A 6,170-nucleotide genomic window follows, 5' to 3' on the forward strand; every position below is an offset into this window, starting at 1 on the left:
TGAGTTGGAGGGAGTGGATCTGCAGAAAAGTGAGGGGGGGACAGGATGTACAGCATTGGAAAGGTTTGTGTGGATCTGCTGTGGGAGGAAACTTGGAGCTAAGTCCTGGATGGAACTGGCATGTCCACAGAAGAATGTAGGGGTGGAATATGCTATTAGCAAGTTAGATGGAAAGTGTTGGTGCTGTGCTGGTTTTAGCAGGTGTCCTTTTGTCAGGCTAGGGGCAGGAGAGGGAAATGATGCCTGACAGCACGTTTGTTTTTGCAGAAGTCTCCTAAAGATCCCTGCTCCTTCAGCACATGCTCTGAGATTAGTAAATAAATGTCCTTTCTGTATAACCCAGGTGTTTTTCAAACCGCTGCTTCTATGCCGTATCTTTGTGGAGCTGTTTGTTGTGCTGTCTCTTTAAGGGCAAGGACTCCGTTTCCTCTTGCCCTCCTGGTTCTCCCAGAGCCAAGCCTGTTGATTTTTAAAGTTCCAGGTGTTAAGCCTCACTCATTGTTAAGCACTCACAAACTTAGGCCCTTTTGGTGTCCAAAGCCAAATGTTATGGGGATTTGTCTTCCCCGTGAAGTCTCCCCATGTCTACAGTGCTGGTGTGAGAAGCTGTTTCTCTTCCTTGTCTGCACTTGTGGCATCCCTCCATTCTGCAGACAGGCCTGTGGGTCCCTTTAGCTCCAGAACACATCCTACCTTCCTACCCTCTACAGTGTGGCCTCTTCTCTACATTTAGGTGTAGAGCGTCTGTTCTGCCAGGCTTTGGGTCATTTTCTGGGTTATTTACACTGATGTAGGTGTTATCTAGTTGTATCTGTGGGAGGAGGTGAGCTCAGGATCTTCCCCAGTGATGGTTGTTTGAACATACTAAGTTTTAGAGTGCTTTTTAAACATCACATTATATAATTAATTCACTTCATTTCTATTTCTTTTCCACTTACTAAATGCAAAGCTTATTATCCTTATGAATCAGTTTCATCAATTGTAAAATGTAAAGAGTTTCATAAGAATGTTGTAGGAATAGGGGCATCTAGGTGACTCAGTCTAAGTGTCTGCCTTCAGCTCAGGTCATGATCCCACATGGGGTTCCCTGCTCAGCAGGGAGCCTGCTTCTCCCACTCCCTCTGCCCTTCCCCCCCTGCTCCTGCTCACTCTCTCTCAGGCTCTCTGTCTCTCTCAAATAAATAAATAAATAAATAAATAAATAAATAAATAAATAAATAAAATCTTCTTTAAAAAATAATGTTCTAGGAATAAAATCAATTAATATGTATAAAATCTCTTAAAATATTAATGTGAACATAGTAATAATAAAATAAATGTTAACTAAAGTTTATTCTTTCAACCAAAATCATCACTTTCTTACTCAGTGTCAAGCACTGTGCATCATGATATTCCACATGAGTCAATATATATGCACTAGTTTTATAATCAGGGAAGATACTAAGATATTTAATACAGATATGCCATGTTCATGGACCTCATAATCTATATTTGCTCAATATGCTCGTATAATATTACTGTATGAAAACTCCTTGAAATTTTGTTGATCTCCTTTGACAGACCATGTGCTGCTGGAGGCAGGAAGTTGTCTTTTTCAAATTTTGCATATTTTGAAGATTTCACTGAGTTTTGCATTTAGTAAATGTATAACTAATATTTTTGAATGAATGTGTGAAAGACTGAAGGAATGGCAATCTTGAGGCTAAAAATAATGTCCAAAATCTATCAAGATCTATTGGTAGATTTTTCACAACAGTTGCTACCATTCTGTATCTAAAAGATCAAAAGTCTTATTTTGGAAATAGGTACATTATGGTACAGAAATATTAAAACAGGGTGCCTGGGTAGCTCAGTCATTAAGTGTCTGCCTTCGCGAAGCCAGCTTGGCTTCTCCCTCTCCCACTCCCCCTGCTTGTGTTCCCTCTCTCGCCATGTCTCTTTCTGTCAAATAAATAAATAAAATCTTAAAAAAAAAAAGAAATGTTAAAGCAGAGTATTCACGGTCTCAAGACATGTAAGATAAGAAAAGAGTAGTTAGAACAAAGGTTTTCTATTTTTTTTTATGTAGAAAAGCAATTTATTCCATTATAAGCACTTACACAGTTAGTCGTGGAGATTAACAGGCCTGCAGCTGAAACAGGTCACCCAAAATGGAGATGGTACCAAACTAGTGGTCAAAGACTAACTCCTAAAAAAAAAAAAAATAAATCTTTTCCAGGATTAATTTAATTTTAAAAACAAATACAAGCTATCAATTCACTCTTCTCAACTCAACTGGACAGTCTAACTATGGTATAACTGTCAGGTAAAAATATACATCTTTACAACTTGGTGGTCCCAAGTTTTTTAAAAAACCATTTCACAGAAAGGAAAGAAATATGAAAACAGCTCAAGAAATACACTAACAAGCAAAAATATATGGGGAAAGAGGAACACATAGTTTTGACTTAACTGAAGAAACTGAGAGGAGACCGGTTTACATAGGAAAATGTGCATCCTGGAAAGTCAGGTGTGAAAATTTTAGAATAGGAATTTATATGACTTGAATCTCTCCCATTTCCTGAATAAAAACGACATCTTGTGGTATTTATACTTCATGGCTCAGACATCTACCTCACTTCGCTCTACTCCTTCTTTACTTTAGCCTTTACTTAAAGGAGTCTGAAAAACTTGGGGATATAGCCTAAGAAGAAAAATAACCACACATAATATTCCCCTTTCTGTGGCTACTTTAGACCTTTGTTACTAGAAAATTCCTAAAGAAAATTTAAATATAAGTCTGTGGCTTTACTGAATCAAGTCCCACAGTTAATATTTAGAAAACACCCTCTGTTTGGGCTAATAACATTTTTGATGGTACCTATCATAGAGGGATAGCCAAACAAAGTCTGTGTCTCAAAACCAGTGTTAAATCAATCTCAGGGTTGAGAGGGAAATAAAAAAGGGGGAGTATCAAATCACAAGAAGTGCAGACATATCCAGGACCCTTGTCCTTCTGGACCCACGCTTCCTTTAGGATGTTCATCATTATAAATATTCTCTGCCATTTGCCACACTTGCATGATATTGTCTTCTGATACAGAACAAATCACCCAAGGTTCATTGGAATTCCAGGAGAAATCAGATATCTTGGCAGTGTAACCACCATGAATAAACAACAATTCTGGTGGCCCATCTTCTGCATCTTCCGGGGATTGTTCCTCTCCAATTTTACTTAAATCCCAGACATTCAGTCTGCGATCAGTACCACTGGAAGCCAAAGTAGTCTCATTGTGAGGCGACCACTGAACCTGGAATATTTCATCCTTATGTTATTCAAAGGAATGCAACTTAAGTTTCAGATTTCTCAGATCTCATAAGGCAACAGTCTTGTTGGCTGATCCTGTGGCCAGAATGAACTCACTATAAGGATTGAAAGATAGGCAGTTCACTTCAGCAGTGTGAGCATCAACTGAGTGGCTTGGTTTGGAAATATTGTTTGAACGAGTATCCCAGATCATAAATTTCTGATCATCAGCAACTGACCCAAACAGAGACTCATGGAGCAGATGCCAGGAAACATCTTCTACTACTGCTGTATGTCCTGTAAAGATGGTCTTTGCATCCACCACTTTTCTTTCCTTTGGAACATCACTGATGTCCCAGAGGCAGATGGTATGGTCGCCTGAAGCACTGAGTGCCCACTGAGATTTGGGTTCCAAGAAAGTCCATAGCCTTCCTTCTGATGTCCACACAGACACAAGTCTGGGTTGCACTCTCCAGAAGGGTCTGGTTTGGAAGGATGTTTTGTATAGTCAAAAACAAGAACATCACTGGATGGAGTCTTTGTTGCAATGATACAAGGGTTCTGGGGCATATAATACGCCCAGTTTACTTCTTGTTCATGGTTGATCTTGATTTCTATTTCAATTTTTCCACTAACTGAGACAAAACCTCCAAATTCTCCTTTTTTACCATAGTAGTGTGAAGCATCAAACTGAGCATCATCGTTAGGGAGCTGCACACTGGCTATCACAAGGTGGGTTTTTTCATCTGATGTGTGTGTTCCCAGGACAAGTTGATGCATGCTGAAGTCTTTCCCTTCTGGTCTGGTTACATCTGGAAGCCACCGTGCAGTTAGGCTAGGCCACTCCAGAGCATGGGTCATCACCATATTGTAAAGAAAAGGGGTTTTCTTTTCCCATATTTTGTACTCTTCGTTGATCACATGTTCTTCTACTGCGTCATTAAAGGCTGCTTCCTTGTCGGCCATGGCGAGCAGGCAAGCCGGGGGGATGCCGGGGTCGAGCGTTGCAGCCGGGGCGAGAACAAAGGTTTTCTTAATCTTAGAGTATTTATTACTGATTCTGTATCAAACCCTTTACCTTTTACTTTATTGTTTATCATTACTCCAAATATAGTTACACTTTCAAAATATGTTAAGTGGTCTTAGAATTGCATAGATATGTCTTCCATCTTTCAAATAAATTCTATCTGGCTTTTTGATAACTGTAGGTGTTTAGGAGTATATAGGTTTCAAAAGTTTCAAAGTGTTTAAAACATATGTGCCATATAATAGTGCCTGATTCATTGTATTTATAGTTTCTATTTTACATTAAGATAAAAAATACAGATCTAAATCAATTTTTGAAAAATTAGCACAGGCCAATTCAATGACATCAATGTCTCAAGTTAAATATTGATTTTATGCAAAGGCTAAGTTTCCTTTTAAAGACTAAATAATCTTGGTGTGGTTTCTGCTAATAAATTTTAATTTTATGGTATATATTTTAACAGTATCTTGCATCAATGAGAATATTCTCTCCATATAAATCTCTAGTCAAATGAGTTAAATAAATCATAGCCACAAGTTAATTTTTTAATTTGCTCTATTTACAAAAAATCTGTATTTTCAAAAGATTATGAGGTGAAAGGGGAATTTTTCATATTTCATTCTGATCTTAGAATTTGAAAAATGTTGGCCAATGGCATTGAACTATAATGGTATTTAATTTGGTTTTCCAGATCGCGCTTTTTCCTTTTCAATACACATCCCACTTGCCATTTCAATACAACATAAAATATATTCTAAAAGTTGTACAAATTCATTTAAAAGGACACAGAAATTGAGGTGATTTAAACCCTGTGTTATCCTGCAAGACTTATAATTTACCTCTTAGGGTTCAGTGTCACCTGTAAAAGGACATGAAAATGAATCAAGGGATCAAAAGTCTAGCTCTTTAAATTTAAAAACTGCCAGATACATTTTTCATTTTTTTGTGTCTTGTGGACAGTAGTAGCTTAAGTTTACTGAAATGAAAATTATAAAATTAAAGATGACTTAAATAGCCAAGTGCCAATCCACTACTACAATATATATCCTCATGCTTCAGAACTTCTTTCTTGCCCATACCACCTGCAGTGTGCCTATGCACACATCCCCACAATCTGATATACTATGAGTCCAAAAGACTAATCTTAATGAGCTCTTTACTATGATTCTGTGCTTCTCAGGATTTCTTGCCAGAGATTCTTTTCCCAGAAAAACAAACAAACAAAAACAAAATTCTAATAGGCTTCATTGAAGACAAGTTGAAAATATGTGTATGTTCTCATCCAGTTACTTCTTCTGGGGTATATTTCCAATAGAACATGGTATGTTTATACTATAAGATATGAAAAAAATCCCACCTGTTAAAGCCTAAAATAGCACACAACTCAAATGTCCATCATACATAAAAGAAAAAATTCTGATGTAATTATACAATAAAAATGAACTACAAATGCATGCAATCACACACATAGGTATCACAAACATTTGGTAGGCTGAAAATATTCAGACACCAAAGTATACACCAGTATGATTCTACATATAATAAACAAAAAAATGCAAAGTTATACCATAGTGTGTCAAAAGATAAGAAAAACTAATAAACTATACTATTAAATCTTATGCATATTTTTGTGCATGTTATATTTCACAAAAAATATTTAAAAGTTTTTTTTTTAAAAGAGGCAAGTACTAATGTAGTGATCCGAAGCGGTACATGCACCCCAATGTTTATAGCAGCAATGTCCACAATAGCCAAACTATGGAAAGAGCCAAGATGTCCATCAACAGATGAATGAATAAAGATGTGGTATACACACACACACACACACACACACACACACACACACACACACACACA

The 6,170-nt window shown here is 37.1% G+C and overlaps 1 pseudogene; it reads right to left on the reverse strand.

Moving 5' to 3' along the window:
* Positions 1-2,957: 2,957 nt before the first annotated feature.
* Positions 2,958-4,252, reverse strand: LOC112826349 (histone-binding protein RBBP4 pseudogene; annotated as a pseudogene).
* Between the last annotated feature and the right edge of the window lie 1,918 nt (positions 4,253-6,170).

This window comes from Callorhinus ursinus, unplaced genomic scaffold (genome assembly GCF_003265705.2).
Source record: "Callorhinus ursinus isolate GAN/ISIS: 27379988/994484 unplaced genomic scaffold, GSC_fseal_2.0 scaffold7, whole genome shotgun sequence".
Taxonomy (NCBI): Eukaryota; Metazoa; Chordata; class Mammalia; order Carnivora; family Otariidae; genus Callorhinus; species Callorhinus ursinus.